This window comes from Xenopus laevis, chromosome 9_10S (assembly GCF_017654675.1).
Source record: "Xenopus laevis strain J_2021 chromosome 9_10S, Xenopus_laevis_v10.1, whole genome shotgun sequence".
In the NCBI taxonomy this organism is placed as follows: domain Eukaryota; kingdom Metazoa; phylum Chordata; class Amphibia; order Anura; family Pipidae; genus Xenopus; species Xenopus laevis.
Window position 1 is genome coordinate 7,825,854 of NC_054388.1, and position 14,443 is coordinate 7,840,296.

Here is a 14,443-nt window from a genome sequence, read left to right on the forward strand (position 1 = left end):
ACCATCTCTCCCTACTATACCTGCTATCCCACAGTCACACTCCCTTCCCAGAGACTATTATCCCACTGTTACTATAGGCACATCTCTCCCTACTATACCTGCTATCCCACAGTCACACTCCCTTCCCAGAGACTATTATCCATTGTTACTGTAGGCACCATCTCTCCCTACTATACCTGCTATCCCACAGTCACACTCCCTTCCCAGAGACTATTATCCACTGTTACTATAGACACCATCTCTCCCTACTATACCTGCTATCCCACAGTCACACTCCCTTCCCAGAGACTATTATCCCACTGTTACTATAGGCACATCTCTCCCTACTATACCTGCTATCCCACAGTCACACTCCCTTCCCAGAGACTATTATCCACTGTTACTATAGACACCATCTCTCCCTACTATACCTGCTATCCCACAGTCACACTCCCTTCCCAGAGACTATTATCCCACTGTTACTATAGGCACATCTCTCCCTACTATACCTGCTATCCCACAGTCACACTCCCTTCCCAGAGACTATTATCCACTGTTATTATAGACATCATCTCTCCCTACTATACCTGCTATCCCACAGTCACACTCCCTTCCCAGAGACTATTATCCACTGTTACTATAGACATCATCTCTCCCTACTATACCTGCTATCCCACAGTCACACTCCCTTCCCAGAGACTATTATCCCACTGTTACTATAGACACCATCTCTCCCTACTATACCTGCTATCCCACAGTCACACTCCCTTCCCAGAGACTATTATCCACTGTTACTATAGACATCATCTCTCCCTACTATACCTGCTATCCCACAGTTACACTCCCTTCCCAGAGACTATTATGCTACTATAGGCACCATCTGTCTGAAAGCACAACCTGGACTTTATTTGTGGTATAATCCACACTTTCCTTCACCCCCAAGGGTATTATAGGCATAAAAAACAAACAAATAATAATGGAACATCTGCAGGGCTGAGTTTTGTTGCATGAATGGTAAAGACTCCATTAAGATTCTATCCCACGCAGAAGTTGTTGAATGAGCCCAGTAGATCGTACCTGGAAATCTATGCTTTGGTTTCAAATAGCCTTGCCTTGCAGGATTCAATTACAAAGCAATTACGACAAACCAAAAAAAAAGTAAAGTTCCATGTCATCAGCTGAAGGAGGATTATGTTGCAAAGCAATTATACTTTAGTGCGGGGAATGTGATAAAATATTTAAAGTTTAGAAATTGTTCTATGCAAGTGTTAACGAATTGCTGTAAATCAATCATTAATGGCCTTAAGTTGTTTTGTCGGTGGGTTATGGGATATGTCAGTTCTTTAACCATGCAGGTTGTTACTTATTAGTATGGGATGATCAGCTCTATTAGGCCCTATATGTCATGCATAAAAGAGGAGCAGATTTTCTGCCTGAGAGAAAGTGTGGGGAGAAAGTAGGGGCAAAATTAGAAGTGATTCATGTAAGCAGTAAATGACGTGACATAGCAGAACAGCCTAAACAAGTGATGATGCCATATTGGACAATATTGGATAATAGGAACTGCAGTGGCTTGCAATTTAATGGATACCATGCACTTGAAAGAAACAGTAACAACAAAAAAGTGTTTTACAGGAATGACAATATAATGAACTGTTTCCCTGCACTGGTGCAACTGGTGCGTTTGCTTCAGAAACACAACTATAGGTTATATAAACAAGCTGCTGTGTAGCCATAAGTTTATTACAGGTATAAGATCCGTTATCCGGAAAACTGTATCCAGAAAGCTCCGAATAAAGTAAAGGCCGTCTCCCATATACTCGATTTTATCCAAATTATCCACATTTCCTTTTTTCTCTGTAATAATAAAACAGTAGCTTGTACTTATATATGATTAATCCTTATTGGAAGCCAAACCAGCCTATTGGGTTTTAATGTTTACATGAATTTCTAGTAGAATGAGGGTATGAAAATCCAAATCACAGAAAGATCCCAGGTCTTGAGCATTATGGCTAATGGGTCCCGTACCTGTTTTAAAGAGAAAAAGGAAATCATGTTTAAAAATATTGATTATTTGGATAAAATGGAGTCTATGGCAGACAGAGTCTTTACTGCTCACAGTGAGTGTGAGTGTTAACTAGTGTTAACTAGTGTTAACTAATTGCCATCTGTCCTGTGTGTCCGTACACTTGGGGGCTAAATAAATTTGGACATTTCTCTGCTTAATGTTTGTAGACCAAGTGCTGTGCAGTCAAAAAAAAACTTACTGGTATAGGATCTGTTATCTGGAAACCGATTATAAAGAAAGCTCCGAATTAAGGAAAGGCCGTCTCCTGTAGACTCCATTTTATCCAAATAATCCAAATATTTAATAACGATTTCCTTTTTCTGTGTAATAATAAAACAGTAGCTTGTACTTGACCGCAACTAAGATATAATTAATCATTTTGGAAGCAAAACCGGGTTGAAAACCGGAAATTCGGCTCTTAGTTACCAGGAGCGGCATTTTTGCCGCCCCTGGTAACCAGGGGGGCGCTGCCGCCTGAGGCGAGTGTCTCAACTCGCCTCATTGGTGGAGCGCCCCTGGATATAATTAATCCTTATTGGAAGCAAAATCAGCCTATTGGGTTTATTTAATGTTTACATGATTTTCCAGTAGACTCAAGGTATGAAGATCCAAATTAAGGAAAGATCTGTTATACAGAAAACCCCAGGGCATTCTTGATAACAGGTCCCATACCTGTACCATATAGAACTTTGTTCCCCAGCAAATGTCATGTAGGTCTCTGCTTGGGCCCAATATGCCTAAGGGCTGCGCTCCCCTGCGTTCTGCTTTCTTCCGTTCAGCCGCAGGGGAGCGCAGAAGTAGACACACTCAGTTATTGTCAATGGGGCTGTACTCACACAGACGCACGTAAGCGACAAACGCAGGTGGGACGCAGCATGTTGCATTTCACCTGCATTCGTTGCATACATGCATCTGTTTGAGTACAGCCTCCTTGACAATAACCGAGTGCGTCTACTCCTTAAAACCGCCTGTGTGTAAGGGCTCTTACAGACAAGCATTTTTAGCTGCGCTCCCCTGTTTTCCGGTTTCATGCGTTCAGCCGCAGGGAAGCCCTGAATTCTTTTCAATGGGGCTGTACTCACACAGACGCATGAACGCAGGTTGGGACGCAGCATGTTGCATTTTTCCTGCGTTCCTGCATCTGTGTGAGTACAGCGCCATTGCAAAAAATTCAGTGCTTCTACTCTTGCTCTCCCCTGCGGCTGAACGCATGAAACCGGAACGCAGGGGAGCGCAGCTAAAAACACTTGACTGTGGGCTCTTACTGACGAGCGTTTTTACCTGCGCTCCCCTGCGTTCCGTTTTTCTGCGTTCAGCCGCAGGGGAGCGCAGGAATAGACGCATTAAATTTTTTCCAATGGTTCTGTACTCACACAGGCGCGTGTAGGCGCCGAACGCAGGTTGAGACGCAACATGCTGCATTTTTCCTGCGTTCGGCTCCTACACGCGCCTGTGTGAGTATAGCACCATTGGAAAAAATGTAATGCGTCTATTCCTGCGCTCCCCTGCGGCTGAACCTAGAAAAACGGAACGCAGGGGAGCGCAGGCAAAAACCCTTGTCTGTAAGAGCCCTTAATAATACTCTAACAACAGCAACAGGTGTGTCAGTGATTTTGACCCCTTCACCTGTGCTACTAATTGATTCCCCAGTGCTGCTGCTGCTGCTGGAGAGGCCTGAGCTGCATGGGTTACTCAGTTTGCTGCATTCTGCTGACCCCCGTCCAACTGTCTCAATTCAGCATGACTTGCGCCCCGTTCTTGGCATCAACATCCCAGTAGGAAAGGTCGAGTGTGGATGGAAAATCAATAAAACCCTGCCTTCCAGCAGAGAGAGGAGGCAGCACACCCGGAGTTCATAGCAGGTGGCCAAGAGACATTCCTATCTACTTACTGAGACCAAAGGTACCATCCAAATATTGTGTAATGGGGAACTGGCAACTGCCATATAGTCAGCCAGATGGGTTTTATGGCCACCGTGTAAATGTTGCTCCATTAAGCTGATCGGCCATTAAACAATTAGAATTCAAGGGATGCAATGTAAGGATTAACCCCTGCGTGGTGATGTGCTCAGCTTTATGCATCATATAGGAATAAACATATACAGGTAGGTGACCTGTTATCCAGAATGCTCGGGACCTGGGGCTTTCCAGATAAGGGGTATTTCTGTAATCTGGATCACCATAGTCTACAAAAAATAAAATAATAAATTAACCCAATAGGATTGTTTATATCTTAGTTGGGATCAAGTACAAGCTACTGTCTTATTGTTACAGAAAAAAAGGGTAATAGCTTTAAAATTTGTGAATTATTTGTCTGGGGAGATGGCTTGCAATTCAGAGCTATCTGGATAACAGATCTCATACCTGGTGTGTATATCTAAAATCCTTTTTGAAGTCAACTTTGAATAGTTAATTGCACTAAAAATAAATTGCATGACTTAAATTCCCTATTTATCTATAGGCAATCACTAAATCCGATGACCCCTCATTTTCATGTTATTTTTATTTTTTTTTAGCAAGTATTGCATTTGGAATCCTGCTATCCAAAAATGCTGCTTGGTTTCTTGTTCAGTAAAGTTGCTAGGGTAAGCAATGCCTGGCAACCAAACAGCAGATTGATTCTTTGATTCGATTTTTTTATCTTTTTATGGCAACATCATTCACAACACTGCCTGATTGCTACAATAAGTGGGACCCTAGTGACCAAGTGAAACAAGTTTTCAAAAAGCTACTATTTCCCTTTAAATGCTGTAAGTCATAAGACTACAATTGGACTATAAGTTCTCTCTTCTGTTAGAGCTTCTGTCTGGCAAAACTCAGACCATGTGATCCTTGAGGACTTTGCCATGAAGAATATTTAAAGGGTTGGGCATGTTCAATAGGGATGTCTGTATGCTAAAAATGCCCTATACGCATTAGGCTTTCAGTAGTTACTAATATTCTGTTTATATGTGTCTGTGTATCAGTTTAATGTAATTAGGAATATTAAAAGTATAAATCAGCCAATGGATAAATAAAGGCAGCTAATCGTCCCCAAGAGACATACATGCTGGAGAGCACAGCAGGAATATGGAGGCATTGATGTGCAATGGAACATGATTTCCACACTGCGTGTGTTTCTGCTGGGATTTATAAATCATCAATAGCCTTGACTGAAATTCTGTATTGAAGGTTTATAAATGGGCTTTTAGTGATGCAGTCTGATGTTTGATGCTTATGTCTTCTTTTATTATTGGTAAATGCATCTTGACAGTATTATAAAGCCATAGCCTACGTCAGTCAAAGCTCTAGGAATAAAAGAGATGGTGCCTATAGTAACAGTGGGATAATAGTCTCTGGGAAGGGAGTGTGACTGTGGGATAGCAGGTATAGTAGGGAGAGATGGTGTCTATAGTAACAGTGGATCATAGTCTCTGGGAAGGGAGTGTGACTGTGGGATAGCAGGTATAGTAGGGAGAGATGGTGCCTACAGTAACAGTGGGATAATAGTCTCTGAGAAGGGAGTGTGACTGTGGGATAGCAGGTATAGTAGGGAGAGATGGTGTCTATAGTAACAGTGGATATTAGTCTCTGGGAAGGGAGTGTGACTGTGGGATAGCAGGTATAGTAGGGAGAGATGGTGTCTATAGTAACAGTGGATAATAGTCTCTGGGAAGGGAGTGTGACTGTGGGATAGCAGGTATAGTAGGGAGAGATGGTGCCTATAGTAACAGTGGATAATAGTCTCTGGGAAGGGAGTGTGACTGTGGGATAGCAGGTATAGTAGGGAGAGATGGTGCCTATAGTAACAGTGGATAATAGTCTCTGGGAAGGGAGTGTGACTGTGGGATAACAGGTATAGTAGGGAGAGATGGTGTCTATAGTAACAGTGGGATAATAGTCTCTGGAAAGGGAGTGTGACTGTGGGATAGCAGGTATAGTAGGGAGAGATGGTGCCTATAGTAACAGTGGATAATAGTCTCTGGAAAGGGAGTGTGACTGTGGGATAGCAGGTATAGTAGGGAGAGATGGTGCCTATAGTAACAGTGGATAATAGTCTCTGGGGAGGGAGTGTGACTGTGGGATAGCAGGTATAGTAGGGAGAGATGGTGCCTACAGTAACAGTGGGATAATAGTCTCTGGGAAGGGAGTGTGACTGTGGGATAGCAGGTATAGTAGGGAGAGATGGTGTCTATAGTAACAGTGGATAATCGTCTCTGGGAAGGGAGTGTGACTGTGGGATAGCAGGTATAGTAGGGAGAGATGGTGTCTATAGTAACAGTGGATAATAGTCTCTGGGAAGGGAGTGTGACTGTGGGATAGCAGGTATAGTAGGGAGAGATGGTGTCTATAGTAACAGTGGGATAATAGTCTCTGGGAAGGGAGTGTGACTGTGGGATAGCAGGTATAGTAGGGAGAGATGGTGTCTATAGTAACAGTGGGATAATCGTCTCTGGGAAGGGAGTGTGACTGTGGGATAGCAGGTATAGTAGGTAGATATGGTGTCTATAGTAACAGTGGATAATAGTCTCTGGGAAGGGAGTTTGACTGTGGGATAGCAGGTATAGTAGGGAGAGATGGTGCCTATAGTAACAGTGGATAATAGTCTCTGGGAAGGGAGTGTGACTGTGGGATAGCAGGTATAGTAGGGAGAGATGGTGTCTATAGTAACAGTGGATAATAGTCTCTGGGAAGGGAGTGTGACTGTGGGATAGCAGGTATAGTAGGGAGAGATGGTGTCTATAGTAACAGTGGATAATAGTCTCTGGGAAGGGAGTGTGACTGTGGGATAGCAGGTATAGTAGGGAGAGATGGTGCCTATAGTAACAGTGGGATAATAGTCTCTGGGAAGGGAGTGTGACTGTGGGATAGCAGGTATAGTAGGGAGAGATGGTGTCTATAGTAACAGTGGATAATAGTCTCTGGGAAGGGAGTGTGACTGTGGGATAGCAAGTGGCAGTTCATAGGATTATTGGAGTTTTTATAATGTTCAATTATTTCATCCATATATCTGCACATTCAATCACCAAGGCAAACCAACATCTAAAACGTACCTCAAAATGATTTTGTTTTTTTTTTTCTCTTTGCTGAAATTAAAACTGAAAAACTAGTGTTTCATCTTACATGTTGTTTGTAATGAAATTGTAAAGAAAGGAGAAAGTTGTCCCTTATCCCATTTTGTTAGACACTCGGATAATGACTGTGGTTCCCTCTAAACCTTTCCCATTGAATCATTTCAGGGCACTGAGACAAAAATCCATTTGCTTATTGACAGTGTTCCAGCGGACTGAAACAAGTTTTGTGCTTTGAAAGTCCAACTTTTCTTTTTTAAGTTTATTAATAGAAAGGCCGAGTCTCGTACATCAAAGGAGGAGGGGGTGGAATTATAAGGTTAACTTGGGATAGCGATAAAAAAACCCGTTTCTGCTTGTATTAGGCTTTATTGTGCTGTCGTACTAACTAGTTGTCATACACAAGATTATTTACTTGGTACAATCCCTCAACTTTACGTTTTTTTCCCCCAGCTGCAGATATCTAATTTCTAATGTTGATATTTACAAATTTATCTGCTTGAAATGTAGTTCATAGCACGAGTGCTTTATTTGTAGCAGGAAAAAATAGTAGGTTGAGGAACACACCAATCATTAAATATCTTTATTTATCATTAAATATTCAAAAAGCGGAGCTATTTGTGAATAAATATTTTAGTTGTGGGTTTTAATTATAAGTCCCCATTAATGGCTAATAAATGCAGGAACTATGTTTATGAGAATGTTATCCTTCTTCAACAGTCCTTACCACACCTTGTTATAGAGTGGGTTTAGTTATGTACAGGCTGGCAAAAAGCTGATCCGAAACCAACTTGTAAGGGGGTAGAGTGGGTGATGTATGTTATGGTGAGTGAAAATCACTAAGTGCACATTGCTGGTTGAAACTGTGTGATATGTGAAAGTGGGTTCAGTGTAACTGATAAATTGGCCACTAGGTGGTGTAAGAAGGTAATAGAAGTGTGGATGCAATATACTCCCCCGTCACTAGAGGGAGATGGCGAGTCTAAAGGTATTAGAAGGGGATATCGGTTGGCTCTTTTCCCATAAATGCACCGAATATCACACGAAAATTTATTTTGTACAATATTATCTTTGCGTCTATGGCCACCTTAAGTCTGGAGGGAACGGCAGAGAAATGAAGACTGGAAGATAAAGAAATAGAAGCAGGCTGAGAGTAGGTAAGAGAGAGTATAGCAGGCACTAGGTGTCTGAGTTAGGATAGTGAGTATTGGCCGCCTAATGCCCCAACAAGGAGGGTAGTGGGGATAGTGCTCTGGTGGATTTTCCACTGAATAGGGACCTAAGAGGAAAGGGTTTAGGCCAGTAGTAGCCAGTTTGATGAGCTTTGAGCCAATGGTCTGCCAGTAGAAAAAGCCTCGTTGGAATAGGGGCACCACAGGGAGTGCCGGATTACTGACACAGGTGGGGAACGGGAATTCCCAGTGACTGGAGACAAGTGTGAATACCCGACCTAGCCATCCCAAGTATCAATCCTCTGGATAAAGAGTTAAACTTGAACAAGCCTGTGTAAATATTATGCAAGTTTCAAAGTATGTTCCTGTATAATGTTGATGAGTGTGGTTATGGTGAAGACAGTTGATGTGATAAGAGTTCTTTTCCTGTGTGTCCAACAAACCGTTGCCCTCCTTACAAACTCAACCTGGCAAGCCATCATTATTTACATACTTGTGGGAACCTTTAGGATTTGCTAGGCTCCTATAGCTTTTAATCCTGACCCTTCCTCCTTTTACCTAGTTGCTGACCAAAAGCCCATGTATCTAGTTTTATCTAGATCAGTTATTGGCTTATCAATATAGTGTGTGGAAAGGGGTGGATTTCCTCTTTGGCTGCTGGTGTCCTTACCTACTGGTTGTGCTCATTGAGCCTGGGAACACCAAGGCCTGGTAAAGCCACCTCCCTAAAGGGACCTGTACCTTTATCGACTCGTCGAGTCGGGGACCAGGGAACACACCGTGAATGAGGTTAGCTAGAATTAGTTTTATCTATATAGACTCTCTAGGAGAGTGATATAGAGAGATTATATAGCAAGAGCAGCTTTGTGCTCCATCTAGGATCTGTAGCAGGGAGTAACTTCCCAAAGGCTTCTTGATTGCCTTCAGTGAAGGGACCACAGTGGATAGGGTGTAAGACTTGACTCCTTCTCCCTAACCACTCCACTGGGTGGGCTCCGGACCACGTCAAGATACATCTGCCTTGGATTCCTGATTACTACTTGACTACAATGCCTTATGGGAGTCACATTTCTCAGCTGTGTCATCCAACCTATTCTAGCATGTGATCTTACATCTACCTATACCTCTCAACAACTATGAGTAAACCCGGGGACATTGTTCTTGTAACAATGAACTACCATACTGTTATTTTACCAAAAGAACCTCCTGGCGTCCATCATTTTCCTATTTTTGCTATACTGTAGCCTGAGTGTTGTAGTTCCACCACACCTTCATGGGAAACTTCCACTTAGCGAAAGCCCTGATCCTGATGTGTGAGTTGCAATGTAACCCATGCTCATATCACTAGCTGGACACTTAACTATGTGTGGTCAGGATAGCCCAGATTAGCGTTGCATACCCATGCCCACCCATTCGTAATGTCACCAGAGGGGGTGGGACGTACAGCTATATAAAGAAGCTGACACCAGGTCACCTTGGAGGAATCGGCCCACTACCTTCCCGCAACCTGCTAAAGGTGTGCTTTACAAGCTAAACCCACCCAACATCACTAAAAGGGGTGCCAACTTTTTGGGAGAAAGAATTTAGCCATGAAGATAGGGGTGGGGCAGTTCCATAGAAGGGATGGGCAGATTGGGCATGGATCATTGCTTGGGCAGGAAGATAGAGGGGCCTTGGGGATGTGGCTGCTCTGGAATCAGTGTTTGGAGGCTGGGGGTTTGTCTGGTATTGGTGTAATATCAGGGAGCATTTGTAGTTACATCCTGGCATTAGTATAAGTTACACAATTCTGAAAAGTTGCTTAGAATTGGCCATTCTATAACCTACTTAAAGTTATTTTAAAGGTATCCCACTCCTTTTAAATATCAGCTGGAGGGGCCACAGTTATGTATAATTTTGTGTTCGTTGGCCACTAAATTTCCTGCATTGCTGGGGACCTTCCCCTTTAAAGGCCACATTCACCTTAGAAATAATAGAAATAACTACTGAGACAGCCTGGCATTTAAGTCACAAGCTGAAAGCCTGTCTGATTTCCAAGTTCAATGGGTCTGAGAGTAGATTTTTTTTAAAATTGGGTTTGAATACTTCTTTGTCTGTCCAGTCTCCCTCCTACTTAACTATCATTCCAATATAAAATGACTGGTTGCTAGGCTTGGCGGTACCCTAGCAACCAATCACCCTTTATATTCCAAACTAGAACAACAAAGTCTATTTCCAGGCTTAGTCTATGATTATGTACAAATTTAAATTCAGATTTAGACACCCCCACACTCTTCTTTCCCAACCTCTATCTATCTGAATTGCAATTTGTATCCTAAATGTAATTCGCCCAGTATTTTGCATGGAGTCTGGTTTAGACAAGGTGACCTTTTCATGTTATTGGGACTCCATTGTGGCTCGGTAACTTCCAAAAGGAACGTTGGAGCTTGTGGGGAAATTCTTTAAATGCTTCTATAAATAACTCTGCACCCATTATCCCTATGGATAAGCAGTGACATTCTTCTCCGTTAGGCCTGCGGATCTTGACTTGCATTATTGCTATCACATGTGAGAAGCATCATCTTGTGCTGGAGGCCCTTATTTAATAAAGGTTGGGAACATTTTTACTATTTCCATGTTCCATATCAGACCAGTTTCTTAGTTAGACGTGTGCGTGGAAAGGACCAATCACAGGGCAGTAATGGAACTCACTGGGAAGTCATACTCACTATGTATTCCCGTTTTATTGTTTCTCTGTGGAAAATGCTTGGAAACTTGTTTAATGTATGGGATCTGTTATCCGGAAACCCATTATCCAGAAAGCACTGAATTACGGAAAGGCCATCTCCATTTTATCCAAATACATGAGTGATATTCCAAACTCCCTATATATCTGTAAATGATAAGGATATAAGAAGTCACTGAGGGGTTGTTCTGTGACCATATAAAGGCACAAGGCTGAGTTATACAGGGAACTCTGAGTATCACTCATGTATTATAAGGGATAATGTACCCCCTTCTGTATATGATAAGGATATTAGAAGTCACTGAGGGGTTGTTCTGTGACCATATAAAGGCACAAGGCTGAGTTATACAGGGAACTCTGAGTATCACTCATGTATTATAAGGGATAATGTACCCCCTTCTGTATATGATAAGGATATTAGAAGTCACTGAGGGGTTGTTCTGTGACCATATAAAGACACAAGGCTGCAGGCTGAGTTATACAGGGAACTCTGAGTATCACTCATGTATTATAAGGGATAATGTACCCCCTACTGTAAATGATAAGGATATTAGAAGTCACTGAGGGGTTGTTCTGTGACCATATAAAGGCACAAGGCTGCAGGCTGAGTTATACAGGGAATTCTGAGTATCACTCATGTATTATAAAGGATAATGTACCCCCTACTATAAATGATAAGGATATCAGAAGTCACTGAGGGGTTCTGTGACCATGTAATGGAGCAAGATTTCATTATAATTGCATCATTTGATGTTGTCTTGTACAGGCTTTGAGCAAATTTAGGGGCTGTAGTGCCAATTCTGTGCTTAGTACAAACAAGTATTTTTTGTTATACAGTAGTTTTATGATATAATTCAGTGCAGGCTATGAGTAAACCTAGGAAGTGTTTGCTATTGAGCTTCAGTTATAGCTTCGTACAATTCCTAAAGCTCCTGCAGACATTAAACCATGCCACAAGATGACTAGGATATTCCCCAAACATAGATTAGTAGTAGAGGTGGTGATTGGGAACATATACCTGTCCCTCCTATAATTCTGTAAAGAGCCATGACTGTCATTTGACCCATGGTGATTATATACTGCCCATGTCACATTATTGCTAAATAATACACAAAAGCCATGAATATCTTCTAAATGATATCCTTATAAACGGTGAGTACTGATGTTATAAACGGTGGGTGGTGATGTCATTTTTGTCACATGACTCACTAAAACTTGTGTATAAAAATAAAGTACCCCTTGTTGGAAAATATGAGGCCTTCGGCCTCGTGTTTTTATACGGTCATGAAACTCCTCGGTGACTTATAATATCCTTATATTTTACAATAGGCGGTACTTTATTCACTATATAAAAATACATCCTATTGCCCTATTTCAGCGCTTGAAAGTCTTATTTATACTCACTATATTTGAACCTCTGCAGCAAACATGCAGTTTGTTTCAGTAAATTATTATTAAATAGAAAACATTCAAATTCTTTGGTGTTACTGTTCCTTTAATGTAAGCCACCCAGTAACGAGTTAATGAAGTCACTTGGCGTTTGTAATGATGTCATGGAATTTCCTGCCATGTCAGACATTTGTATCCTCAGAACAGAAGTGTAATTCCTGGGGCTTCAGGGGCCACTGGTAATCATATTGTCCTGAGATTGTGTTGTATAAACCACAATTAAGCATCGTTCCGATGGCTTTCCTGTCCATATACTTCCTCTGTGGTCTGGGTAGGATACCGCACTTCTTTTGGTTCCATTTGCTCCTTGACTTTTTGTGTCCAGCTATCGTGCCGTGGGCAGATGCTTCCTGTTGAGGGCTAGTTTGGGAAGCAGGTGGCCAACTCTATCATTTTACTCCTGAAATTCAAGGGACAGCCGTAGCATTTCTTAACTATGATATTCACTCCTCTTCCTGCTCTGCTGTGGCTAATGTGTCCTTCTATATACAGAAATATCTGCACAAGCCCCTTTCCAACTCCAATGTTCACCCTTTCTCAAGAACGTTGCATAGTTCTTGAATATGACAACCTATGAAGGGCTTCCCATATAAAACCTTATGTTCTGTTGACCCAGTGGAAGGGTCGGCCTTTATTAACTGATCATTTTTAGAATGTTTAGATAAAAGTCCTGGGTGCAGCGTTGTTCTCTCCTCTATGGTCTCATTTCCCTTGAGTTGTGGTTGATGGACTTTGTTTTAGTTCAAGTCCCCTCTTGCAGGGCAAACTTTGCTCTGATTCCCTCATAGTTTATAACAAGGCGATAGAGTGTATATAAACATTGGTGTATCAGTCTTTTAACCATATTCCAGTCTCAACCTTACTGGCCTCCAAGATGGTGTTTTTAATTCGCCAAATAGATATGTGGAAGTGGTCCTTCAAAGCAAAAACCCACAAATACATCACCAAAGTAGATGTTAATAACAAAGCCCAATTGGATTTATGACCTTTGGACATTCACCAACTCTGATGGACTTCATTGAATATCCATATTTTATTGTAAAAACACCCTAGATGGCATTCAGACTTAGCCCACCTGCTGCCTCTTCAAGACCCTTCGGGGTGAGCAGCCCCTCAATTTGGCAACTACTGCTCTAGAAGGATGGGCAAAGCTAGAGTGGGACTGAAACAATTTAAAGGAAGAAGTATAAGCTGCTGATGACACTTATTCATGTGGTATACTTAAACAAATCAAATAAGGAAACTTAATGAAGACCATGAGAGTTGGTTAATGCCCAAAGGCCGATGAACCAACACAGTGTTTGAGCTACAATATTATCACCCATATAGTCATCAATATATTGGGCTCTGTTGTAATATGGGGATTTATTTTTGAGTTTATGCTTTGAAGGACCGCTGTGCTTTGTTGAAGTAGTCGAGGCCCATTCCAAATAGTGTTATTTATGTAACAGGATTTGGCAATAAGTATTGATTTAATGCTTTGAATATTAACCATGATTGCTTTGGTGGGGGTTGGTTTGATCACCCTAGAGAGTTGGGCTTTTCTCTGCTCTGTCTCCATTAACCCTCATGGATATCCCTGCATCTCCTCTTGCTGAGAGGTTTGATGGAAGGGACTTGTCATGTCAAATGTTGATCTCTTTCTCAGTGACCAAGATGGCATATGTGATATGAGAGAACCCAAATATAATATAAACTGACACTTTCGAGGACTTGATTTTCTGGGGGAAAATTTCCTTTTTTTATAACATGAGTTCTGGAGGTACAGTTTGCCAAACTTTCTGCTGTGACTTTAGATTCCAAGGAAATCGGGTTACTGTCTGTGTATAGGAGAATACAGAAAACTGGTATCCTCTGCATGTAAAGGGAATGGAGTCTGGAAGTTTGGACAGCAGTTTTGCTGCATTTCTAAAGAAATAAGCATCGAACTCACAACGTTGGGTCCTTGTGATGAAATATACTCATATACGTAGTCATATTAGTATCCTTACTGGCCATAA

The 14,443-nt window shown here is 41.8% G+C and overlaps 1 protein-coding gene across 3 annotated transcripts in view; it reads left to right on the forward strand.

Annotated features, from left to right (window-relative positions):
* The window catches only part of pkig.S (protein kinase (cAMP-dependent, catalytic) inhibitor gamma S homeolog), a 51,135-nt gene that overhangs the window by 6,565 nt on the left and 30,127 nt on the right, over positions 1-14,443 (forward strand). The window contains exon 1 of one of the 3 annotated variants that reach the window (XM_018238145.2): positions 3,719-3,949. The exons of the other annotated variants lie outside the window; for them this stretch is intronic. The gene's annotated coding sequence lies outside the window, so the exon portion shown is untranslated. Of the gene's footprint in view, positions 1-3,718; positions 3,950-14,443 lie in introns of those variants that run through there. 3 annotated transcript variants of the gene reach the window in all.